Source organism: Phacochoerus africanus, chromosome 1 (genome assembly GCF_016906955.1).
Source record: "Phacochoerus africanus isolate WHEZ1 chromosome 1, ROS_Pafr_v1, whole genome shotgun sequence".
NCBI lineage: Eukaryota > Metazoa > Chordata > Mammalia > Artiodactyla > Suidae > Phacochoerus > Phacochoerus africanus.
Genome location: NC_062544.1, coordinates 42,355,248 through 42,382,631, shown reverse-complemented (window position 1 = coordinate 42,382,631; position 27,384 = coordinate 42,355,248). Strand labels below are relative to the sequence as shown.

General features: G+C 39.3%; 1 protein-coding gene across 1 annotated transcript in view; it reads left to right on the top strand.

Annotated features, from left to right (window-relative positions):
- The window catches only part of LOC125113740 (ras-related protein Rab-3C-like), a 115,671-nt gene that overhangs the window by 11,600 nt on the left and 76,687 nt on the right, over positions 1 to 27,384 (top strand). The window lies entirely within an intron of this gene.

Sequence of the window (27,384 nt, the reverse complement as noted above, 5' to 3'; positions counted from 1 at the left end):
AAGTAAATCCCTGCAGTGTCTTTGTATAATCAAAGAGCTGTGTTTCAGTATCTCCTGTGGAGAATACAGCAGGGTATAGCTTGTCTGTGTGTGTGTGTGCACGCACTATTTTTCAGCTGTCACATGTGGAGGAGGGCAGGAACAATCATCTTATGGGAGACATTCTACATTTTTTGAATGGAATTCTTTAGTAAGTTTGAGGAAAAGGCAAAAATAGGATGCAGGAAGCTGGATCCCTGAGAACTAGCTTAGCTCAGAGAGGTCTCTGATAAATCCTTTCATCCTCTTTTGTAACCAAATGAACCAAAACATTTTTTCAGGCCCTATCTGGTTATTCCTAGTGAAAATTGGCTTTACCACATAAGTTCAGAATCCTTTCCTTCCCACCTGGAATGACTGGTGTTTTTCTTACAGTCATTGTGTTTAGCAGCATAAATACATTTGCTCTGAGTACATTCTTGAAGGTCCAGATAGACAAGAGATTATCAACAAGGCTGCAAAAGCCACTGACAGAGGCTTGAGACTATAGCGCCCCCAGGAGGAGTATGGCCGTGTGTCTGTTCACCATAGTATCCACTCCTCTCACACTGGGATGCTTTCTTTCTCTCTTGGACTCTAAAGGACTCTATACTTCTAACAAAGAAATATACAAGCCTTGAAATAAGAAGCAGTGAGGCTAGGACCAAACATTTCAATTTGAGTTCCAAGAATTAGTGCTATAGACCTGGGCAAGGCCAAGATTGCATGGTATCGTGAAGAGTGAGATAAAGAATTTGTAGATGCAAACTGTCATATTTAGAATGAGTAAGCAATGAGGTCCTTCTGTATAGCACAGGGAACCATATCCAATCACTTGTGATAGAAAATAATGGAAGATAATATGAGGAAAATAATTTATATATATACATATATGTATTTATGACTGGGTCACTTTGCTGTGCAGCAGAAATTGACAGAACATTGTAAATCAACTACAATAAAAATTTCAAAAAAAAAGAATTAGAGCAATATGCAGAAATCTAGCATGTTGTTTCTAGGAAACTGGTAGTGGTGCCTGAGAGAGTAGCCTATGAGCTACCAGTCTGACATAAGAACCCATGGGAACCAGGAACATGGGAGTGGCTGGGGAACTTGAGAGGCTAGGTAAAAATTCAGATCCAGCCAATCACTAAAATTGGGTTCCTGCAAGGATTTTGGAATTCTAAACTCCAGATATTCTTTCTCACTGGGCTACAGCATGACATCTTCTCATACGTGTATTAGAGATAATTATGAAAATTAGAAACTTTGAAATTAATATCTCAATCCCAGAAAGGGGATCTTCTCCTTTCTGGCCAGAGATTAACCCTCTAGAGATGTATGTGATCATGGAACTTCCCTTGCTTTGCCCAAAGCTGACTCTTTATCAGTTTCTGCTATACAGCAAAGTGACCTAGTTTTTTTAGTTTATAATATATATATATATATATATATAGAGAGAGAGAGAGAGAGAGAGAGAGAGAGAGAAATACATAGACATACATAGACATATATATATACACGTACACATTGTTTTTCTCACGGTATCCTCCATCATGTTCCATCACGAGTGACTAGATAGAGTTCCCTATGCTATACAGCAGGATCACATTGCTTATCCACTCCAAATGCAATAGTTTGCATCTACCAATCCCAAACTCCCAGTCCATCCTGCTCCCTCCCCCTTGGCAACTACAAACCTCTTCTCTGTGTCCGTGAGTTTGTTTCTTTTCTGTAGATAGGTTCAGTTGTGCCATACGTTAGATTCCAGATATAAGTGATATCATATGATATGTCTTTCTCTTTCTGACTTCACTTAGTATGAGAGTCTCTAATTCATCCATGTTGTTGCACATGGCATTATTTTGTTCTTTTTATGACCAAGTAGGATTCCATTTTGTGTATGTACCACATCTTCTTAATCCATTCATCTGTCGAAGGACATTTAGGTCATTTCCATGTCTTGACTATTTTAAATAGTGCTGCAATGAACATAGGGGTGCATGTATCTTTTGCAAAAGAAATTTTGTCTGAATATATGCCCAGAAGTTCCATATTTAGTTTTCTGAGTTGCCTCCATAATGTTTTCCATAGTGGTTGTACCAATTTACATTCCCACCAGCAGTATCAGAGGGTTCCCTTTTCTCCACACCCTCTCCAGCATTTGTTGCTTGTTGACCTGTTAATGATGGTCATTCTGACTGGTGTGAGGTGGTATCTCACTGTAATTTTGATTCACATTTCTCTGATAATAAGTGATATCGAGCAGTTTTTCATGTGCATATTGGCCGTCTGTATGTCTTCTTTGGAGAAATGTCTATTCAGGTCTTCCCAGTTTTCAGTGTTTTTTGGTGGGTTTTTGTTTTCTGGTTTTTTGGTTTTTTTTTTTTTTTTGCTGTTGAGTTGTATAAGTTGTTTGTATATTTTGGGGATTAAGCCCTTGTCTTTTGCATTATTTGAAACTATTTTCTCCCATTCTGTAGGCTGTCTTTTGGCTTTTTTTTATTGGTTTTTCTGTGCAAAAAAACTTAAAAGTTTGATTAGGTCCCATTGGTTTATTTCTGTTTTTATTTCTGTTGCTTTGGAAAGCTGACCTAAGAAAACATTTGTATGGTTGATGTCACAGAATGTTATGCCTATATTCTCTTTCAGAGTTTTATGGTGTCTTGCCTTATGTTTAAGTCTTTAAGCCATTGTAGGTTTATTTTTGTGCATGGTGTGAGAATATGTTCTAGTTTCATTGATTTACATGCAGCTGTCCAGTTGTCCCAGCACCACTTGCTGAAAAGACTGTATTTTCCCCAATTTTATATTCTTACCTGCTCTGTCAAAGATTAATTGACCATAGTGTTTGGGTTTATTTCTGGATTCTCTATTCTGTTCCATTGGTCTGTATATCTGTTTTTGTAGCAGTACCATACTGTCTTGATTACTGTAGCTTTGTAATATTGTCTGAAGTCTGGGAGAGTTATGCCTCCTGCTTGGTTTTTGTTCCTCAGGATTGCTTTGGCAATTCTGGGTCTGTTATGGTTCCATATAAATTTTTGGACTGTTTGTTCTAGTTCTGTGAAAAATGTCATGGGTAATTTGATGGAGATTGCATTAAACCTATAGATTGCTTTTATTAGTAGGGCCATTTTCCAATCCAGGAGCATGGAATATCTTTCCATTTCTTTGAATCCCTTTTAATTTCCTTGATTAATGTTTTATAGTTCTTAGCATGTACGTCTTTCACCTCCTTGGTCAGGTTTATTGCTATGTATTTAATTTTGGAGGGTACTATTTTATTTTATTTCATTTTATTTTATTTTTGTCTTTTTAGGGCTGCACACATGGCATATGAAAGTTCCCAGGCTAGGGGTTGAATCAGAGCTATAGCTGCTGGCCTACACCACAGCCATATCAATGCTGGGGTGCTATTTTAAAAGATGATGTATTTTTATATTTCTTTCCTAATATTTTGTTGTTAGTATATAGAAAGGCAACTGATTTCTGAATGTTAATCTTGTATCCTGCTGCTTTGCTGAATTCATTAATCAGTTTGAGTAGTTTTTGTATGGAGTCCTTAGGGTTTTCTATGTATAGTATCATGTCATCTACATAGAATGACAATTTTATCCTTCTCTTCCAATTTAGATACCTTTTATTTCTTTTGTTTATATGATTGCTATGTCTAGGACTTCCAATTCTATGTTGAATAAAAGTGGTGAGGGTGGGCATCCTTGTTCCACATTTTAGAGGGAAGGCTTTCAGCTTTTCTCTGTTGAGTACTATATTGGCTGTGGTTTATCATAAATGGCTTTTAATATGTTAAGGTATGTTCCCTCTATATGCACTTCGGTCAGAGTTTTTATGATGAACGGATGTTGGATTTTTTCAAATGCTTTTTCTGCATCTATTGAGATGATCATGTGATTTTTGACTTTTGTTAATGTGGTGTATCACATTGATTTGTGTATGTTGAATCATCCTTGTGAACTTGGGACAAATCCCATTGTGGTGTATGATCTTTTTTATATGTTGCTGGCATCGGTTGGCTAAAATGTAGTTGAGTATTTTTGCATCTATATTCATCAAAGATATGGGCCTATAATTTTTTTTCTTTGGTGGTGTCTTTGTCTGATTTTGTTATTAGGGTGATGGTGGCTCCATAAAACATCTTTGGGATTATTCCTTCTTCTTCAACATTTTGGAAAAGTTTAAGAAGAATGGATATAAAATCTCCTTTGTATGTTTGGTAGAATTTGCCTGTGAAGCCATCTGGTCCTGGACTTTTGTTTGTAGTGAATGTTTTATTACATATTCAATTTCATTTCTAGTGATGGGTCTGTTCAACTGATCTGTTTCTTCTTGATTCAGTTTTGGTGGGCTGTATGTTTCTAGAAAGTTGTCCACTTCTTATAGCAAAGCTGACTCTTTAAATGATGCAATGTGACAACTTGTAATACCAGGACCACCTTGTGGGACTTCCCCCAAGACTGGCTGGGGGTATAGATAATTTCCTTATATAAATCTGAAAAGTTTAGTGGCCTTTGAGCTCTTAGGTATCAACCCCTTAGTGACTGTTTCAGGGATCTTGCCACAACAAGGACAAAACAGAGCTGCATTCTTTTTTATTCTTTTTAAAATCATTCATTGGCATGTGTGGAAATGTACTTTTTCAGTGAAGCACTAGACAAATATTTCTCTCTATGAATCATTAGAAGTATACAGCTAAGAAATTGGAAGATTTTAAAAATCCAAGATATGAAAAAAAACCTGTTTTTGAAAGTAAAATTGCATTTAATTACAGTACATCAAGCTGATTTTATCCACTCTCAAAAATTCCTTTCACTCATAATATAACCCAGTTTTTTTAAAGTAGGCAAAAGATGTGGATTCTTCTCAAAAGAAAACAAATAGCCAATATGTATATGAAATGATGCTCAGATTCACTAATTAGACGAGAAATGCAAATCAAAACAATGCTACACCTCCTTAAACCTATTAGAAAGTCAGTTACAAGAAAGGCGAAATAAATGTTGGCAAGGATGTGGTGAAAAGGGAGCCCTCACACACTGTTGATGGGAATGTAAGTTGAAAAACAATATGGAGTCTCTTCAGAAAATTAAAAATAAAACTATGATTTGGTTACCTTTCTCCTGGCCATATATGCAAAGGAAATGAAAACTCTATCTCACAGTGACATCTGCACTCCCATGTTCACTATAGCATTATTCGCAATAGCCAAGATAAGGAAAGAATTTAAAAGCCCATTTATGGCTAAATGGATAAAGAAAATGAGAGGAGTTCCCATCGTGGCTCAGTGGAAACGAATCTGACTAGCATCCATGAGGACACAGGTTCGATCCCTGGCCTTGCTCAGTGGGTTAAGGATCCCGTGCTGCCCCAAGCCGTGGTGTAGGCCGTAGATGAGGCTCAGATCCCACATTGCTATGGCTGGGACATAGGCCAGTGGCTATAGCTCTGATTTGACCCCTAGCCTGGGAACCTCCATATGCCACGGGTGTTTCTCTAAAAAGACAGAAAAGGAAAAGAAAAATGGTAACTATATGAGGTGATGGATATGGGATATGTTAATTAGCTTGATGGTAATGAATATTTCACAGTGTATACATACATCAAATTGCCAAGTTATATGCCTTAAATATATACAATTTTTCATTGTCACCTTATGTCATGTGAAGCTGGAAAAAAATATTCAGGATTAAAGAGCTGCTTTCTCATTTGTAATTGAACCTGTGTTCCTTACTAATGGACTAACACTTGTTAATTTCAGATTCAAAGGGATGACAAATAGGCCCTCTGCCAGGTTTCTTTAGTGTTTGTACTTATGAGAAAAATGCATTTTATAATGCAGTGGCTGTGTGTGCACACTCCCAAAGGACAGGGAAATCATACAGAAACCTCACATGGAGAGTTTATAGGAAGAAATGTCAGCTCATATCTAATGGCCATGGCTGGTGACTTTGGAAAGATTAAACTAGACTAGCCCATTTTAGAGATTGCAGCTTTTCTCATAACTTATTAATGAGTGACAAAGTTCTATCAGCTGCCAAAAAATAGGTCCTGAAAAGCATTCCAGCTTTCTCTGATAGGTAAGAATCTATACAAAGATATATATTGCTCCAGATGTAAAGGATACAGCAGTAGGTAGGTGCACATAAGGATATGTGCTGAATTTATATAAGTTTAGGCAAAGAATTGGATATTAGAGTTAGGTATTACAAAGGTTAAGCTGCTGTCACAAAGAGCCCCTAAAATACAAGGCTAAGTGATATAAGGCCCTGCTTTTCGATTCATTTAAGTAGCATGACTAGACTAAGCTTGAAGGACATCCCTGTTCCACAAGGTCACTCAGGGACTCAGGGTTCTTCCAGCTTGCTGCCACCATCTTCACTGGGGCCTTAACCTCATCTGCAGGGTAGAAGATAGATTAGAGCCTCAGCCATATTCCTACAAATGGGACAAATGGGAGGGTCCAGGGGAAGTGTTTGTCTTTTGAAGGAGCAAGGCAGAAGTTCCACCCATCCATTCTGCCCTCATTTCATTGAAAAGAACTAGGGCATTGTGTTAGAGTTCTCCAGAGAAAGAGAACACATTAGATATGTATATTTAGATCGATCGATCGATAGATAGATAGATAGATAGAGCCATTATAAGTAATCAGCTCATAGACAGATAGATAGATAGAGCCATTATAAGTAATCAGCTCATACATTTATGGAGACTAAGAAGCCCCATGATATGTCCTCTGCAAGCTGGAGCCCACCAATTCAATGCTGCTCTCTTCTGGAAACACCCAGAAATAATGTCTAACCATCTATCTGGACATCCTTTGGCCCAGTCAGGTTACCACATAAAATTAACCATCATGGTTTTCTAGCCATATTTAGCAATGAAGAGCCTGGGGGCCCTGTCCCAAGAAGGAAACTGTCTTAGAAGTGACAAATAGCACTTTACTGCCTGACTTGCACTTCTCCCAGTTAAGGTTTTTATTCTCCCAGACCTGCTTCTAAGAGGATGGTGTTAATACATAATTGAGCTAAGAAAAATTCAAATAGATTTTTGTCAATTTAATGAAGTGCTGTGAGAAAGTCTTATTACCATGTTGAAGTGTCACCTCTTTAATATACAGTTTTCTGGTATTAACTGTCTACTCAGAGCAGGCCAATTACTGAGTGGCACCTTTGTCCTCTCCCACTTCTTACTATTATTTCCAGTTGGGCTTCTGATACTAGAAGCATTAGGCAGGCAAGCTCTATTTCTGGGAAGAGCTATAAATGAAGAAAGACAAGTTCACTGAATTAGGCTGAGGCCTTAGAACTGTGCTTTCTCTGATGAGATCATGCATGACTTTTCATTTTTATTTCAGAGACCATCACAAGTCAAAGGTGGCTTTTGGTACTTAGAATCAGTGTATTGCTACTGAGGTGCACAGGATTTGCCAGATAACCCTCTGCTGCTATCAGAAGCAAATGGATTTTCTTACAAAAACAGCTCTGTATATATAAAAATAAGGCCAGATTTTGATCATCTATGTCAGCCCATTTTCTCATGACCAGCTGGCCTTCTGCAAATGATCCAGAACTTGTGAGTGTCATGTCTGCTGCAGTCTCAGCTGAGTGATTTACTGTGCAGATTGAAAGGCATAAATTCTTTGTAGAAGATAGCTAGCAGACCAGGAAGATAATGGCATTCAGAACAATAAGCTTTAAAGGAATTCAGCCTGTTCTCTGGGCTTTGTAAAAACAGGAAGTTCTTATAAACTGGCGGGATCTTTAGTTAATTGTTCTTTCTCTAAATCTCATTTTCTGACAGTGAATTTCTTCAACAGAAATTTTTGGTGATATGTCTTAATACAACCCACTTTTTTTTCCTTTCTAGGACAGCTGGTAAAAAGCAGTTGACCAGCCATTTTTTCTTGTTTTCCTTTGAATTCAAGTGTCAAGATCCCTATGGGTTTTAATGGGGGTTTTCAATCAGAATTTTCCTTTATTGTGTGCTTTTACACTCCTGTTATCTTCCCCAGGCTTCTGATCTCAGAGCCCTCAGGAATTGCTCCTGTTCCATCCAGATTTCTTTCTCCCCAGGCAAACTCCTAACCAGGGGAGGGCTATGAGCAAGGGACTCGGGGCTGCACATGAATCATGTGGCTTCACAGTTGCTTTCTTCCTCCCAGAGAAGCATCTGTCTTATTTAGCACCATTGCTAGCACATCTTTAGCACTTTATTTGCAATAAAGACAAATTTAGGATAGAATATTACTCTAAAGCTGGTTTGTTCTGAATGCCACACAGGAGGGAAAATAAAATCACTGTACACGGTGTGTGTTTGTGTTTGCTGCATCAGCAAGTAAAGTGACAGCATTATTTCTTCAGAAGAGTGTTCACATATGAGCACTCAAGAACATCCCCTTCTTGCGGAAGGTATTTGTAGAAAGAACACCTACAATATATAAGCTATGACTTCTCTACCAAAAGATTGTCAGCTGTAACAACAACAACAAAAGATTTTTCAATTACAATATATTTTTCACATCCTGGTGCTAATAAAGCCCTAAAGATAATGGTTTTGTCATTTCCCTATTTTCATAATATCCCTTAACCCTGTATTAGATGGTTTCTAAGATTTTTATATATTTCAGACTGCAATAATAAAAGAGTTGAGGGATAAAATTATGTTTTAATTTATTTAGGTTTTAATTTGTCCACATATTTAGATTCTGTTTCAGAACTATAACGGTCCATTTTCACCAAACTGCAGCCATTTAATTAGTCATTTACTAAATGACTAAATATTGGGCACTGTTAAGTTCTTTGAAGAATACACTGTTAAGACAGTCTAAGGTTCTGTTTTCAAGAATCCATCTCCACAACTCAGATGAAAAATGAGCACACGCCTGTATAATGCTTTTTTTTAACAACATAAAATAATGTATGGAATCAAGAGCCAGCTGAGCTGTATAAATAGCAAACATTACAAGAACCAAGAAAACAAGAAACGTGGCTTAAAGGTAGACCTTGTTCTGAGGGTTGAAATATGAACAGTCTTTGAGTATATAGAAAGGAAAGAGATGGTATTTAAAGAACATAGAAATATGTGCCCAGATGATGAGTTGGACTTGTTTTAGGAAGTGTGAGTAACTTGGAGAGCAGAGGGGTAGCAAGAAATATTCCTAGAAAGATGCTGTGGGTGTTCAGCCTAAGTGGGCAAATACAGATCACTGCAAAGCCCATCCCCCCAAAAAATGACTCTACCACGAGAGAGTGTGGAAAGGGCTATGGCATGGGTGGGGTGGTATCTAAATATTAAATCCTTATATGACCAGGAGCCAAATTTTTTCCATTTAATTTCAAAAACGTAAGTGTTTATATCTCTATTAAGTGGGTTATCTGGCTCCTTTGTTGTTATTTTTTCCTGTTACTTTAAGGAGCCTGATGGTAGATGGATTCATATCCAACAGAAACATTATAAGGGAAGGAAGGAAAATAAATGTATCAGGAGAGAGGGAGGGAATATAGTCTCCTAAACTAAGCGTAAGCCTAGAGGTGCCATAAGCATAAGCATAGGGTGTCAGCTCTGGAACTTAACCCCCTAGATTTGTTTCCTTTCCCCTCCTTTTTCAATCTGTCCAATTCTAGCCATGATGCTTCAACTCCCTCTGCCTCATTTTACTCACCTGTAGAATGGGAATACTATTAGGCCCATTTCTTGGGGTCGTTTTGAGTATAAAATAAGACTAAACATGTAAAATCCTTTTAAAAGTGCCTAGCCCATTGGAAGTGCTCAATAAATGCTAATTATTATGGTCATTTTAAGGAGAAAGAACACAGGCAAGCATTGCCTCAGTTTTAGGGCAGAAAGAGGATAAGAGATTGAGCATCTAATTGTGTTGGATATGTCTGGTGATAAAAGGATATTATTGAAAATGCTGGTCTACCACCAAGATTGAAAATTTAACTGATTCTAACTAGTCACAGATCTTGTGGTCCTAGGAAAATGGAAGGCTAGCATGTTATTGTTAAATCTAAAAAATATCACCCCCTCAAAAAAGAATCATTCTACTTAAAAAGTCTATTTTCCATGGCATTTTGAATAGACATCTTTTTTACTTTTCCAATAAAGCAAGGGCTATTAGCATTCAGGTGTTGCTTCTTGCTTGTTTGTGCACCTTCAAAGCAACCTAAGTAGCTAGCTTGAATTCTTTGAGCTCATCAGACTTGACCACTCTGACTTCATACTAAGGTAAAACACAAGCTCCCTAGATAAGTGATTATGGAAGAAAATAAATCCCTTGGTCTATTGAAACAGGATTTCTCCCCCATGACACTATTGACAATTTGGGCCAGGTAACTCTCTGCTGGGGAAGGGGAGGCAGATGTCCTGTGCATTGAAGAGTCTTTAGCAATGTCCCTGTCCCCTATTCACTGGATGTCAGTAGCAGCCCCTTCCTCCAGTTACAACAGTCAAAAAACATGCTAGATATAGCCGAACATCACTGAAGGGACAAAAATCAGCCCTAGTCAAGTTTGAACAATTGGATGGAAACCTATTTGTTTATGTTCTTCAGAGTGTGGCCACAATGGATATTGGTCCCTTTGGCTCATGTCCACTTAGATGAACCAAAGCTTTAATCTCAGTGGACTCATCAGGCAGTGCCAGTATCAATGGCATGTGGGTGGTGGAGTGAAGAGGTACCAAGCAAGAGGAAGAATTGGAGACACACAGATGACTTAGGAAGACCTGAGTAGTAGCAACTTCCAACCAACCTAGTGGCCTAGTAATGATGTCATCACCTCTCTTCTACAGAATAAGAAAATAAAGTGCTCAGCCGTTAGAGTAGCCATTTTTCTTTTAGAAAGGATTACTTTGATTTGTATCTTAAATTTTCCTGGGTATTAGGACCGTGAATCTACGAGATACTTTTTCTACTTCTTCCTTTCTCTGGTATGATAAGCTTTTAAAGGCAGAATGTCAAGCTACAAGGGTGTCATCTGGATGGTCACTGCAGTTGGGAAGCAAAACCTTTCTGAATGATGGTGACCTGTTTCTTATAAAGCTCACAGTCACAAACTGACACTCATTTTCAAGTTTCAGTTCAGTTTGGGGCAAATGTGAATTTGTGGAGTTTTCTGTCGTGTCTAGAATTCTTACATCATCGACCCCTATCATTCACTTTGAAAAATGCTAAGATTCAAGGGTCATATATTTCTAATTTTTAAATGTGTGTTTCTACTATTTTTTTTTCTGACAAAAAGAGCTTCCAATTTAGAAGTTTCTCTTTTATCAAAGTTCAGCCTCCAAGGACACTTCAGGCACAAATCCTTCAGTGATATTTTGAAGTCAAAAGAACCTTTTTCAGGGAAAGTCATAGTTCTCAAGGGATATCCTTCTCTTATCTGAGAAGAAACAATTTGGGGTTAAAATTAAATATTTCAAACTCAAAAGAAATCCTTCCACCCCATGGAATTTGATATTCCCTTCCATTCATACACAGCATCCCAGTGACACTGAGTTATTAACATTCCCTAGGCTCATCACACACTTTGGTTTTGCTGGATTTTTGAGCTTACTATTCTTTATGCCAAGATGCCTTTTGCTAGAGAATCTGACAAAATTACCTTCTTGTAAAAAAGCAAGTGCATGGAGGTTAGAGGAAAGCCATGACCACCGCATATGGTATGTGGAATTGTTGATATTTGTTCTGGCAGATAGAATTTTTATGAACCTGATTGCTGAAATGCTGAATCCAAAAAGCAGGAGAATTAGTAATGTTGCTAATACTAAAGGAAACTCTAGGCGTTCCCTGGTAGCACAGTGGATTAAAGATCTGTTATTGTCACTGCTACGGCTTAGGTCACTCTTGTGGTGTGGGTTCAATCCCTGACCCAGGAATTCATGCATGGGAAAAAAAAAAAAAAAAAAAAAAACTCTAGCCCCCTCTGTGGTTAAGGTCATATGGCTATCATATTTGAAAATCTTAATAGTCCAAATAAAAGCAGACCACAGTGGACAAGCAGAAAGAGAGTCCATCATGTAGCAGAAAATAATTCAGTGAGAAAAGTGCTTTTCTAAAGGGTTAGATTTAAATCCGAAGCATACAAATTAAATATGAGTAGAAATCCCTCGAAGTAATTCTAGTATTCATTTCATGATGAATTATTTAACTACATTACAAGTCAAATTAAAAATTGAAAAGAACTTTGGGGCCACTTACTTTGCTACTTATCAGCACAAGATTTGCCTTACGGGTTTACCACTTTAACCTATAATAAGAAGAGTAGAGAAAAATACCTCAGTCATCTATTTGAAATTGGCAGTTTCATTTCCTGAGACAAAGATCAGTTTTCTTGTCATTGATTTCGCCTTTGAGCTCTGGGTGTTCTCCTTTGGAGTCAGGCAAGAATGGGCAGTTTTCTGCAGCTTTTCTTTGTGCACTGGGATGTCCATTTCTCAAGAAATGCTACATAATGTTTTGTTATTTTAAAATTCATTTGTTTTGCCAGAATCCAGTTATAGTTATTTCAAATAGTTCAATAAACACTATTTAGGTGTTTAGAATTTTGACTAAATGGCTTTTGCTTATTATAGCCTGTATTTTTCTACATTTACTATTATTTCTCCTTATAGATAATTTTATTTTTTTCTTTCTTTTTTTTCCATTTATTTTCTTGGATAGTGTCCAGTGCATTGTTAACTAAAACTTAGTAAGTAGTTTTCAGTGTTCTCATAGCTGACAGCATATATCTGTTGAGCCCAATTCGATTTTTCTGGAGTTGGTAATTACAATGGGAGACTCTCTAGTTATGTTAACTTTTTACTCTTCTTCATTCCAACATGTGTATGGAAGAGGAAGCATCCACCACAGAGAAATAAAGCAGTCTAGACTTTGAGCTACAAAGCAGTATCCTGTTTTACTTCCTACATGAAAAACTGTTCAAATATTAACATAGTCAGTGAGGATCCAGCCCAAGAAATAGACCTTGGCCAGGTCCCTCAATAGAGAGAAGCTAATCCCCGATGGCTAGGGGCAATGAGACAATCCAGAGATTATCAACCAATGGGGTTTGAGATTGTATTTCTAGAGCCCACAACTGGGGCCACCACTGACCAAGTGCTGGAACAGTCCATGTCTGTAAAGCTGCCACCTCTTTTAGTGAGGTGGGGAAACCCTGAATTTCTGTCCTCCTCCCTCTCCAGTCTCCTGACTGCATCTCCTATTAGAAACCAGTTGGCAAGGTAGCCTGGGAAACACTCATGCAAAGGTCAGTCTCCTGCCGTACAGAAAACAGCAAGAGACAAGCTGCAAACTTACGGGAGAACAAATAGGCAAATGACAGATACATCTAGAAAGTACTACTCAAGAAACAAAAGTGCTTCTTTTGGTATGGAAGTCCTCTTTGCATCTTTGCCTGTGCTTTCTGTGTGTGTGTATGTGTGTTAGAGTTCATTTGTTGTTTTGTATCAGTTTGAGATGTGATTATTACTACCTAATCTTCTCCAGAAGCATGGTGATATTGGGCAGTTTCTAAAGCAGGAATAGAAAGGTAGATGCATTTTTCAAGAACATCTGCTCATATGCACCAGATGCATTGTCTTTAAGTTGATATATTTCTCTTACATGTCAATTGGAGTTTGCCCTCCCCACTTGTTTAAACAGTAGACTTCTAGAATTTTCCCCCACCATAATGATGTCACCAAGGCCTTGTCTGCCTCCATGGGCTATAGTGTGACTGTGGATCATTCTGACCCTGCAGAGGCACAGTGAGGCCAGGATTCCATCTGAGCTGAGCACGGAGTCCATGAACCACTTCTCTACTGCATGATCAAATGTTTCTACAGAAGGGCTTGGTTTGTATGCACAGCCTGCAGCTGGACCCCTTAGCCCATGCCTTGTTTGACATGGCAGCTGAAAGAAGACTGAATAGCAAAGCCTCGGGCAGATGGTGACTGTGGGGCTTGGCTTTTTCATATATTCTGGTTTCCTGAGGACAGAGTTCTCTCTAATGGCAAAACCTCTTTGCTCTGGTTCATCTGAAAAATGCTGTCATTTCAAAGGTAAAAGAGAGGTGATTTTACAGTGATTTTTACAGCAAAACTTTGATTAATGCTTCAGAAATGTTAGATGGGAGGAGTTCAAAGGTAGCTAGATTGGAAGAGAGACAACAGTGCCTGGCTTTTCCAGATATGTTTAACCAGAACCCAAGGCTGAGGGAAGGAACAACAGCCCCCAGCTAAGTCCACTTGGTTCCAAGGCTAATAGTTCTTTGATTCCATTTTATCATTTTCTTTTCCTCCTCACTGCCCTTCTCTCTCCCTAAGACATGAAGCTATCTGGGATGGCCCCTGACCTACCCTACCCACTTCTGTCTCTCACTTTACCAGAGGGCAGTCTGAGTTCATGTAAGTGAACCACTGATGTCAGGTCCAAGGGCCAGTCCCCAGACCACCCCTCTTCACTGCCCCACACATCCCCACCACCACTGCCAGCATGGGGCCCCCTCTGAAAATCTCTTCCAGCTCTTCACCCTGGAGATCCCAACCCCATTCTAGCACTGTGATCCTCTGCTGCAGTCTGTGCATTTCTCTGCCTTGGAGATTAAATCTTAACACTTGGCAATACTTAGAGTCATGGTCACCCTTATGAAGACCCAGTGTACAAACCCGTATCCTGCATCTGCACACCCTCTCTACTTCCCAGAGTTACAGCCCCTGCTCCTCACCACCTTCTTGTTCCATCATCCCCCATGCTTCTGCAGCAATCACCACAGCCTTCCCACTGGAAGGGCCCCCACCTACCCTGCCCATCTGACCAAAAACTCTTTGAACCAGACATTTTTTCTTTCTAGTGACTGTAGCAGCCTGAAGACAGGAGCCAAATCCTACTTCTTTGTCTCCTCCACTACAGTGCTGCTCCAAGTGTGGTGGAAATCCAGCAGCATCAGCACCGCTTAAGCACTTGTTAGAAATGCAGAATCTCAGGCCCTGCCTCAGCCCTCCTAAGTCAGAAAATCTGGAGGTGGAACTCAGAAGGTAGCAGCAACCCTTGCAAGTGATTCTGTTGCCCTCTAAGGTTCAAAAGGCAGCTCCCTGTGTTGTAGACACTGGTGTCTTGTGTTCAGTAGTTGAATATACACCTGCTGACTAGAGTATATTTGCAATACCACAGTGTGGGGCCAGCCTGCAGTGCCCTGAGAGCAGAACCCATATATTTCTTCACTGCTTAGTATCCCCAGCTCCTCAAGCAAGGCCTGGCAACGCATTTGTTAAGCTAAAATTTAATCGTTTAATATTTTGGTTTTGTTTTTCTCCCACTTTAACCTTTTCTAATTAGCAGTTACAGAACAGCTAAGGAAATCACAATGAGGATTATTTAGAGAATGATTTGGAGATAACATACCAATGTCATGTGAATAATTAATACTGCTTTGCTGCTAATAATAATCCTTTCCATTCATATAACACTCTGTGGTTTTCAAAACTCTTTCATGGGCATTTTCTCATTGGTCTCCTTGGAAATCTGATGAAAATATTGTAGGCTTTGTTCTCCCCACTTGGCAGAGATGCAAGAAAGCTGAGAGAATAGTTTTAAGTTCTCAGAATTGGGTACGAAAACTAGAACCCAGGACTTTGAGCTCTTACTCCAGTGGAAAGGTTTGTATTCCAATTGCATTATATTAGCTAAGGGTTTCTGGTAACTTACCCTCAATAGGTGTTCATTTTACAATGTCGTCTTCTGCAAAATGGGGGAAACAATAGTGTCTACCTTACAGTTTTATAGGAATTGAGATAAATATAAAGCACTTAGTACATTGCCTGATATAGAGAGTTAAATAAATGAAGTTATTGTTTTATTATTATGACTTTATCTTATGTTTATATATTATATGTATTATTATCATTATTATTACACCACCACAGTGACAAGTACTTCACATGTGGGACAGCCAGGGCTAGGTTCTTCCGTATCTCAGAGGATGTTCCTTGCTAACTTTAGGGAACATTTAAAGCATTTAGTCTGACTCAGCATGACTGGGAATGTTCTCACCACTGCCTCTCTTGGGTCTCTACTGATGCTGAATCCTGTGGTCATTAAACCTAATAACCCATCAGAATGGTCGAGTATCTACTGCAGGCACAGTGGTGATTCCTTTCCTAGGCACAGGTTGCCCATCATTCCCAAGACGTGCCTGCCTTCCATCAGTTATTTGGTTAATTTCTCTTTAAAATAAGGTAAAAATCACAACTTTCATCCAAATATAAAATAACATGTCAAGGATCTTATTTAATCCAGCACTTAATGATGAAACCAGCAAGTGTTACTAGAGCTTAAGGGAGTATTCAGTGAAAATGCATAGTGGCAATAGGGCATACAGGAATGCATTTACCAGTAGTTGTAAAATAGGTAAATATTTATGGGGCAATGATCAGTTCCATTCCACCATACACAAATCATTTGCATTTCTATTTTGTATTGGCAAGAACTCATCTATAATATTTTCCACTTTCTTCCATTTATAGAATTGGAAAATAGCTCAAAGTCAGTGTAAAATAAGAGATGGCCTGGAAAGGTGTGTTGGGCAAGACTCCTAGGCATCTCTTTTGCCCTCTTCCAAGTCTTCCACAATTTTTTCCTGACAATGAGATCTCAGAAGAGTCGCCTAGCACATGAGGAATAAAGGATATAACTATATCCAGTTCTATCTTCCTGCCTAGAACTGAGGCTTCACTAACCTGCAAGCTGGGCTTCAGATGGGCTTGGTGGTCATTTCTCCTCTCCTCATCTTTATCTCTTAATCCCCAGCTTGCCTTTCCCCAGCTCCCCTAGCCATAGACCCGTGGTCTCATCCCACTCCTGGAAGCCCCGCCTCCCCCCCAGGAGGAGAAGTGCATTTCTCAGTCCTCTCAATGTCTTTCATGCCTCATTGCTCAGGCTTTGGTCCAATATGTGTAAAGCTTCTTATCTGCTGAGCCCCCCAGGCCGTAAAAGGGAAGGACAAGGCTTTAGTATCTGAGTGAGGGTAGAGCCAATGCTACTTTCTAAGTTTAGCTTGCCCTTCAGCTAAGAAGCAAGAATCTTAGCAAAAACCATTCATTCCCACAGGATCAGTGCAGTCTTGTCCAATTTAAGAAAAGGATATTTGGGAGTTCCCATTATGGCTCAGCTGAAACAAACCTGGCTAGTATCTGGGATGTGGGTTGGATCCCTGGCCACATTCAGTGGGTTAAGGATCTGCCATTGCCGTGAGCTGTGGTGTAGGTCACAGATGCAGCTCAGATCTGGCGTGGCTGTGGCATAGGCTGGCAGCTGTAGCTCCGATTCGACCCCTAGCCTGGGAACCTCCATATGCCATGGATACAGCCCTAAAAAATAGATAGATAGATGGATGGATGGATAGATAGATAGGGATATTTGTTACAATGGTTTTGGCCTTTCCAATTGTGGCAGAAAAACCTAGGTATTCTAGAGCCTAGGAACGGCTGCCCCTTTCCTGTGTCAAATTCCATTCTGCTCATTGAAGCGGCCTCTCTTTATTTTCTAGAGGGTGATGCTTCCTCTACCCAGCTGTTGTTTTTCTATCTTGCATTTAAAAATGTCTAATTGTTCCTACCACACATATGGATTAAAAAAATAGAATTTGACTTGTGGAAAAATAAAAATGAGATTAGAAGTTATAACAGAGGCATGATGGAAATGGGTCTTAGATGAACAATGCAGAATCTGACATGGTCCAAGGTGTTTCCCAAACCCACTGCTTCTTGAGTTCTTGAAATAAATGGTCACTCTTGGCTCTCATCAGCAGACTTCCTGAAGAGAGTCAGATCAAAGAGATCCTTCAGACACACCCAGTTTTGCTCAGGACACTCATGTGTATGGAGATTTGAGGCATTTGGGTTTCCCCAGGAGACATACTATTTATTTATTTATTTTTGGTCTTTTGGGGACTGTACCCGTGGCATATGGAAGTTCCCAGGCTAGGGGTCGAATTAAGAGCTGTAGCTACTGGCCTACACCACAGTCACAGTAAGCCAAATCTGAGCCGCATCTATGACATACACCACAGGTCACATAACTCAGGATCCTTAACCCACTGAGCGGGGATATTAGTTGGGTTCATTATGCCTGACCCACACTGTTTACTTTTAAAGGACAGTCAACTATTTAGCGTAAGAATTATTTACCAACTTCCCTATTCAGTACAATGCAGTCACTCTTCTTCCCCCTGGAGGCAGACAGCATGTTGTGGAAGAATAGACACAGGGACTCGGGATGTTGACCTACATCAGTCACTAAGCAAGTTCATCATCTTTATTAATATACCACTCTACATCTTGAATCTTAGTTTTGTCACCTGCAGAACGAGGGAATTAGACTAGGGCCTTCCAAAGCTTCTCTTCCATGAGGTCGAGGTGCTAAATTACTCCTTGAATATCCTCATCCTGACCACTGGTGCTGAAGCAGCAAGGAAAAAGTGAGTCCTGCGGGCTGGGATGAATAGCTCCACACACAGAGGGGCTTGGCAGGCCATGGAGGGGCCAACATTTGCTTTTCTCTACCAAGGACATGGTCAGGGTGTCAAAGGCCATGGAAGCACTCCACCAGCAACACTTCCTGAAAGGGAAGCAGGGAGGCACTAGCACTGCACACAGTGGTGACCCTCCTCCTGTGCTGTTTTTATTTTATAATTCTTTTCTGAACTAACTGAACTTCTTAGGCATTTTTTTACCATGTTCAGTCTATCATTTACTCATCCATTTGATCACTCATTGCACAGTTACTGTCTGAAAGACTCCTATATGTCAGGTACTTTCCTGAATGCAGAGACACAATGGTGAAAAGAGAGTCTGGGATCCCTGTCCTCCCAGGATCTGTGGTCTAGGAGGGATATGTTGCCAAAACTCAGCCTCTGTTCACTGGTGCCAAATAAAAACAGACAGAGATTTGGGCAAAGAAGAAAAAAATAGCTTTATTGCTTTGCCAGTCAAAGGAGGCCACACCAGGCTAATGCTCTCTTTGGGGAGAGAATAGGAAGTGGTTTTTTAGTTCGAGAGTAGATAATAGGGCCACAAATAAGGATCAGGGTAGATGCAAGCTTTCATTCTTCTTCCAAGTTGGTGTTTAGTGGACCTAGGACTGATTCTGGTGGTCCTGGTAAGAATATTAACATCTTTCATTTGTTGGGTATTTCAATTCTGCAGAAGAGCTCAAGATTGTTGTTACCTTTATTCCTTGAAGAGAAACCAGGATCCTGCCCCAAGGCTGTACTATTGTTTCGTGACTGTTCCTCCCTTATCTCTGCACCCCCTCCCTTCCCTGATTAGGATCCATTCCAACCGTCCTTTGGAACTCAGACAAGGTCATGGAGGCAGAAGCTTATTCCTTAAAAACAAGAAATGGCGGACAGAGAAAGGCTTGTGTGCCCAGGAGCCCCTCAGGGTCCCACTCGGTTTCAGATACAGACAAGTAAGAAGGGCCTAGTGAGTGAGGTACAGGGCGTGGGGCGGGCGGCATGAGGAGCACCTAATCCAGAGGAGGATGTGCACTGGGACCAGATGGAGGAGAACAAGAGAGCCTGACGTAGAGGTGATGGCAACAGGTGGCTTCCTTGCCAAACAAATGAAGCTTAAATTCTATGATGTACTAGTCATCAGACTCTTAAAGACAAAAGCAAAAGAGAAAAATCTGATTTGTAGCATTTGCTAATCTCCATGGTATAAATACACCCTTCATGGTCAATGTCAAGACAGTTTAACAACCAACCCCAGAAGTCCTTAATATGTAACAATCAGCACTTTCAAGTCAGTACTGCCAGCTCCAGAACTGTTCTAGGAAGCCTTAGGCCCTTTACTTGGACAAGCTCCTTCCATGTGTCTTAGTGTGGTTCTTCCTGAAGCGAACTCATAGAGAGGAATTTGTATACAAGTAGTTTTTTTCAGAAAGTATGAGAAACAGCCATGGGGGTAGGAAAATGAGCTGGGAAGGAAAGGCCTCCAATAAAGAGTATTTGTACCATCATGAGTAACTGGCTGAGGTCCTCTCCTGGGCTATGCTATTTCATTATTACATTTGATCTTTCTTGATGGGCATAATGGCCTTCCATTGCTTTAGAGAAGACTTTAAAGCAAAATGCTGCAGATACTGGTCCTTGGAAGTTAGCCAACCAGCACAGAAGTGCCAAGACCTGGGGGATATGGGCAGAATACAAACAGCATCTGCTACAGATTGCTCTGGACCTAATTCTGTATTTCTAATTTTCATTTTTCCCCTTAAATTGGGCCCTCATGGTTTTTTGGTTTTAGGCCTCTCAAAACCAAGTCGCCCAAGTGATAGTTGTGACTTGTTGAAGAATGTAGCATGTTTGAGAAATTAAAAGAAATTAATAAGGGTATACTAATATTAAAAATATAATGGGTCATATTAATATTAATGTTCCTCCTGAATTGGGAGGAGAGAGGGCAGCAAGAGATGACGTTAGAAGGGAGTGTCAAACTATAGGAAGGGTGTTATATTAAACTGGGCTCTTACAGGTTTGGCTGAGATTTGCTGACCCTGTGGCACTCATCTGGGCTCCTCCTGGCTTCTCATTCCTGGGACAGGACAGCAGGGAGGCTCCTGTCTGGGATGTGCTCTTTCCCTGATGATGAGCAAGAATGGAAGAGGGCTGATGAAACACACAGTGCCTCTGCTGCCTCTTGCTCACCAGAGGCTTACATCAAATCACCTTGTATTCCATTGGTCAAAGCAATTCCCTTGGCTCAGTCCCAAGCCAGGAGGGCAGGGACATATAATCCACCTACAGGAAGGTGATGACTCAGTGAGGTCAGTAGTACAGTATACTCTAGGTAGGTTCACCAAGATGTTAGTGGCGGTTTTTGAGGGTTACTGAGAATTCTGATAATTTTTATTCTTTGCTTTAGCTTTTTCTCTAATTAGAATTTTTAATGAGAATGTAGCAATTTTACCGAAAACTATTAACCGATCTCTTTAAGTAATAAAAGATATTAAGGATTGAAGAACATTTATTTGAGGATACATTTTTTAACATTCCCTTTTTTTTTGGAGTTCCCATTGTGGTGCAGCAGAAATGAATCTGACTAGGAACCATGAGGTTGCAGGTTTGATCCCTGGCCTCGCTCAGTGGGTTAAGGATCTGGCGTTGGCGTGAGCTGTGGTGTAGATTGCAGATGTGGCTCAGATCCTGCGTTGCTGTGGCTCTGGCATAGGCCAGCAGCTGTAGCTCCAATTAGACCCCTAGCCTGGGAACCTCCATATGCCATGGGTGTGGCCCTAAAAAGCAAAAAAAAAAAAAAAAAGAAAGAAAAAGAAAAATTTTCTTTTTTTAGCTCCCTTATTAAATGAATTAATGCAAATATGCAAAGCCTAGCTCCTCAACTTCCTAAACTACCTGTTAGGAAGTACTTTAGGAACTCCTAAAGTACTTTTAGTAGTTATGGTTGCTTTTTATTATGTTCCTACTTTTGTTTCCATACTACCCATTCATTTTAAAAATTATTTCGTATATATCTTTTATTTTGTATGTAATCTCTGAACCACCTGCAAGCACTTTGGATGTTAGATGGGAAGTAAAGAAACAGATTATTTAAAAATTAAAAAAGCTGCGGGGAGACTCATACACATAAATCACCTGGAGATATTATTTTTGGCACGTATGATGATGTACCTAGAGGTTCTGATTTAATTGTTTTAAGTGGAAATGCTTTTTATTTTTTTATTTTATTTTATTTTTTTGTCTTTTGTTGTTGTTATTGTTGTTGTCGTTGCTATTTCTTGGGCCGCTCCCTCGGCATGGAGGTTCCCAGGCTAGGGGTTGAATCGGAGCTGTAGCCACCGGCCTACACCAGAGCCACAGCAGCGCGGGATCCGAGCCGCGTCTGCAACCTACACCACAGCTCACGGCAACGCCGGATCCTTAACCCACTGAGCAAGAGCAGGGACCGAACCCGCAACCTCATGGTTCCTAGTCGGATTCGTTAACCACTGCGCCACGACGGGAACTCCTGGAAATGCTTTTTAAATGCTCTCTAAGGGTTGAGGAAAAAAATTGGATAAATACATGATTAAGTTAATGGAAAAGTATCAGAAGAGCCAATCCTTTGAGATGAGCAGTAGCAGGTTGAGAAACTTCCTTAATTCCAAGTCTGCTGAGATGCTAAAAGCCAAGGCTCCTGAATGGTGAGGAGAATAGGAGAAATTTGAGCTTCCAGAAGGAGGAAAAGAAGTGCTATTAAGCTGTTTCTGAGATTCCCTGCATAGGGAAAACTCTCTGACATCTCATTTTTCCTGTGGATAGCCCAGATCAGACCCCAAGAAAAAACTGCTTTTTGAGGTTACTGAGGTTGATTTTGTGGACTGTTTTTCAGAACATTATGACTAAAAAGATCCTCTTCTCTATGAAACAGGTTGAATTCATAGGAAATTATTTCTACACCCAGAAGGGAAGACGAATAAAGTTATTGTAGGAATTTTGTTTGTTTACAGCTCTTCAAACTAAAATTATTTTATTCTGTGCAGAGTTCAGTCATTTATGGGTAAAATATGAAAAACTCTTCATCTCCCTCTTCATAATATAAAAAACAAAACAAAAACAAAATCCCCCTCTCTTCATAAATATTAATAGAGAAAAAATATAAATACATAGAAAATACATAAATATAGAGGGGGTTGTTTTATTTTTGTTTTTAACTATAAAACAAATAACAGTTTTTTTTTTTTTTTTTTGGTAACCATGATCTGGTAGTGGTAAGATCTGAGTTAATTGTCATTCCTACAGTAACCATGGTGACCGGTGTATTGCTTCTGAGTCCATTAATCTTGTTGAGATTAACAGTAAGTCCCAAAGGATCTTTTGCAGTGATTCAGAAATAAATCATCTTTTCACATGTATATTATTTGGTGACAGCTACCTTCTTTAAATATGTCTCTCTAACAGACAAAGAAATAAGACAGTCCCTAACAAGGTGATAAAAATTCATTCACAAATAAGAAACTTTACAAAATATAGCAAATAACTGCAAAAGCATGTAGATAGAAATGTCTTAGTAAAGGAGAATTTATTTAATAAACGTATGCCATACTCCTAATAGACATAGCAAAGGAAAGCCATTTACTTCCAGTTAGAAATTTATCTGTGTAGGACCTTAGCCTAGAAATATGAACCAGAGATAAATTTTGATGTTCTTCAGTTAAAAATTAAATTTTCTTTAGATTATAGGAGTTAAAGGATGAGTGGAGCTGGATTTGGAAGAGGAACAGCTGGTTGCCCAAGCTGAGGCTAATAATGTGTTGCATTTGTAAAAAGATGTTCGCAACTTAGAAAGTAGAGCATGACACTACCTAAAACCACATCTGTCCTACACAAGCCCTAGAGATTAAATATAGAATGTGGTGGCCTCACTTTACAGATGGGGATGCTGAGGCTGAAGAATACAGAAGGACTTTCCAATATTCACTCAGTGTTTGCTCACACTTTTTTTTTTTAAACAAGCTGAACAAATTCTGAGTTGGAAGGGATAGAAATTGTATGTCATCCCAACATTCTTGACTTTAATCCATATTACACTCTGGATGAAATATATGCAACTCTGGATTGGTCTCAATTTGTAGGGTTTATATTTCTCATGTCCATGTTTTCCTGAGCTAAGGGGAAAACCTGAGCGCTGATTTCAACCTAGATCTTCATCCACGAAAGAAATACCAAGAAAACAATAGCATTTTACAGAATCTAAGTTGCACAACTGTTCATATTTTAACATCTCTAAAATTGAGATGTCTTATATTCAATGGCTTATTATAATCACTGTGCAGCTGTAGAAAAAATGGATTCCACCACCTGTTCTTGATCATAGCTGCAAATATTGTCATTACCTCAACTAAGTGGTAGAATGGTTAGGACGTGGGTAGAAAGATACTATATATGCAGAAAAGGATCGCAGTTTGATATTAGCATCATTTCATATATTACTGCAAAGCAACAGGAAGTCCCGCTCTATAGGATTTAAGGGAAGATACCCACAAGCTTAGAAGTGTATGTTGACTTTTATTATTGAAAGAGTTATGGAATGATTATCTGTCCTGTACAAAGCATCATGTATAAAGGAGCTGAAAGCAGAAAAGAAATGCTAAATCACTCAGAATACATGAAAAAAAGTTTCAAACTAACAAGAAGCTGATGTGACTGACAAGTGTATCTAGCAAGAGTATCATTAAAGTGTCGCATCATAGTTTCATTGGCCACTTTTTGTTCTTGTCCATTCATAAAAGAATTTTCATCTTATAACCGGTGGCATTTTAGAGCCTATGATGTGTGGTAACTCATCAGTCAGTCAGCCTGGTTCTGATGCCCAGGAGCTGGTGATTGGGCTTTGCCTAAAGCTACTCTGTGGACATCATCAGAAAGTTCAGAGTAGTCAATAACAAATCTTATTTGATTAACCAACTCTAACGGCAAATTAATCTTTCTTTTTCTTTTTCTTTTTTTTTTGCTTCAATTTAAATGCCCCAGACCACAATTCTTATTTGACTAAAAAGAGAAATGGTCTCTAATGGCCCTTTAAGCTTTTAAGATAATGATTCTTTATAGTTCCCTGGTAATTGTAGAAAATATTCATTTTATATTATTTCCTTGGCATTTAGAACACTGAGGAGGTTATAGAAAAATATTTCTTACATATGAACAAAAAGAGGTGTTCCCACTGTGGTGCAGTGGGTTAAGTATCTGGATTAAGGAGCTATCTCTGAAGTAGTTCAGGTTGCTGATGAGGCACAAGTTTAGGGTTCAGACCTCAGCTCAGTGCAGTGGGTTAAGGATATGACATTGCTGCAGCTGTAGGATAGGTCACAGTTGCAGCTTGGATTCAATCCCTGGCCCAGGAACCTGGGAACTTCCATATGCCATGGGCTCAGCCAAAAAAAAAAAGAAATGGAAAGGAAGATAGTTCTGATGGAATCATGGCCCCCTAAATTTTATATCTATGTATTATATATAATCTTATATGTTATTTATATATAATGTATAATATATAACATAAATAGGGAATGTTGTGCATGCATAGATATATTGCCTATCACTTTGGCCTCCCATAATAACGCCATGGGTTATTATGTTAGCAGAACTGAGCAACTCAGGCCATGTTTAATGGCAGAAGCAAGCGTTCCATCAGCTTGGTTAGTACACATCAGTTATCTAAGTTGTTTCTTCTTTACCGTTGCAAAGGTGCACCCTACCCCAGGTTAACTTTATGCAATCAGAGGTGCAGCAGGATGAGTTTGCCTAGGACAGAAGTTTTTCAGGCAAGCCTTGTCCGTTGTAAATTCAGTAAGCTATGCCATTTACTTACTAGCACCAACCCCTCCTTACACAGGATGGCACTCTCCTGTGACTCCTGTCTCTCCAACCTCATTCTGAGTATTTGATTTCTAGCGATGTGCCAGGACAAGAACTTTCTCCATTAACCAAGGGGCTCTCGACCCAGGGCCTCTCCTTGGCTGACAAGACCTGTAGGAGAAAAGGGATAATTTTTTTAAATTAGCTAAGGAAATTTGATTAGATTTGAGTTCCTTTGAAAGATCTTCTGGAATTTCTTTTGTAAAACTAATGTTAGCACTTGAGATTTAAGGTGTCTCAGGTATAGAATATTTTTACACTTTAATTCACTCTGAATTCATCATCTTTCATTTACCCTACACATAAAATGAAGTACGTGAAAAGTGTAGACACTGAATGCCTGCCTTTATTTTCCCGGTTTATGGATACATGTTGAATCTCATTGTTATCAGAGGGAATATATTAACTTAAGTGTCTGAGGCAGAAAGGTCATGTCTCCAGATTTTTCTGATAAAATAGGCTACACCTTGATATGCTCACATGGAACCAAAGGTATATTTCACCAGATATTATAATCTCAGTTGGAAACTTGCTCTTGGTTCAGGGAAACACTTTGAAATAAGACCCTATCTGCCTCTTTGCTCTCTCCTTTCTTCTAAGGAGGGAGAGTGATTCCATCTCATTGAAAGCTCTCTCTTGCTGCTGTTTAAAGCTGTTTGCTTTCATTCTCTCTCTTCTAGTGGAGAACAGCTTGTCGCTCTTTTCTATTTAAAAATCTTTAAGATTTGACACTTGCTAGTAAGAACAGGCCAAGTGTCTCTTGTTGACACTTTACAAATCCCTTCCTCTAAACTTCCATCACTTGTTTAGCTTTTCCATCTCTCTCCCTTAACGGCCCACTGGGCAATATGTCTTTTCTGCTTATACTGGATTATTGTCCTCAAATAAGAACAAGGCCGATATAAAGGGAGGTTTAAAGAAATGGCTTCCTTCCTCTCCCAAAACGACAACAAACACACCAGAAGATCACTTCTCAAACTTTGAATGAGTAGTACGGACATGTGTTTTTAAGAACACAGCCTTGAGAGCTCTACTGCCTGGGTTTGATTTCCAGATCGAGTGCTTTACTAGCTGAGTCATTTGGGGCAAATTGTGTAACCGCTCTATGCCTCATTTCCTTCAACCATAAGATGGGGATGATAATGATAATCCCTCCTAGTTAAACTGAGTAAGTTAACATATGCGTTTAGAACAACCCTTACAAATATTAACTATTATAATTAGCATATGGTTTCTAAATCAAAACTTGGTTTTATGTGCATCATGGCCCATACAGGAAGCTTTTTCTGAAATCTAGATGTCCTGTGTATGGTAAATTGAAATACCAACTTGTCATATTGCAGTTTATATATATAGTAGTTTATATATATAGTAGTTTATATATATAGTATATATAATGTGTGCGTGTGTGTGTGTGTGTGTTTTGCTTTTTAGGGCTGCACCTGTGGCATATGGAAATTCCCAAGGTAGGGGTTGAATTGGACTAAAGCTGCCAGCCTACATGACAGCCACAGCAATGCTAGATCCTTAACTCACCGAACAAGGCCAGGGATTGAACCCATATCCTCATGGATGCTAGTCGGATTCATTTCTACTGCACCACCATGAGAACTGCACCACAATGGGAACTCCAGGTTTTTATATTAACCTGGCATTTTTCTCTTAATAATGCAAAACATAAGTATATTCTTATAATTCATTTCTTTAAAATATCATTACCCCAAGATTTCCTAAGCTAATTGTCTTAGCTCTTTAAGTTATGGCTGTAATATGGTAAAATGATGTTTTTGTGTGATGGGCTACTTATAGTGACCAAGTAACTCAGAACCGAGGAGTTTCCTGGGACATGGAACTTGTACTGCTAGAACTGGGACTGTCTTGGACAAGCTAGGATGGTTAGACACTCCAGCTATAAAGGTGGAGTGGAAGGGGAGAGGGAGAAGCAATAGTAATATTA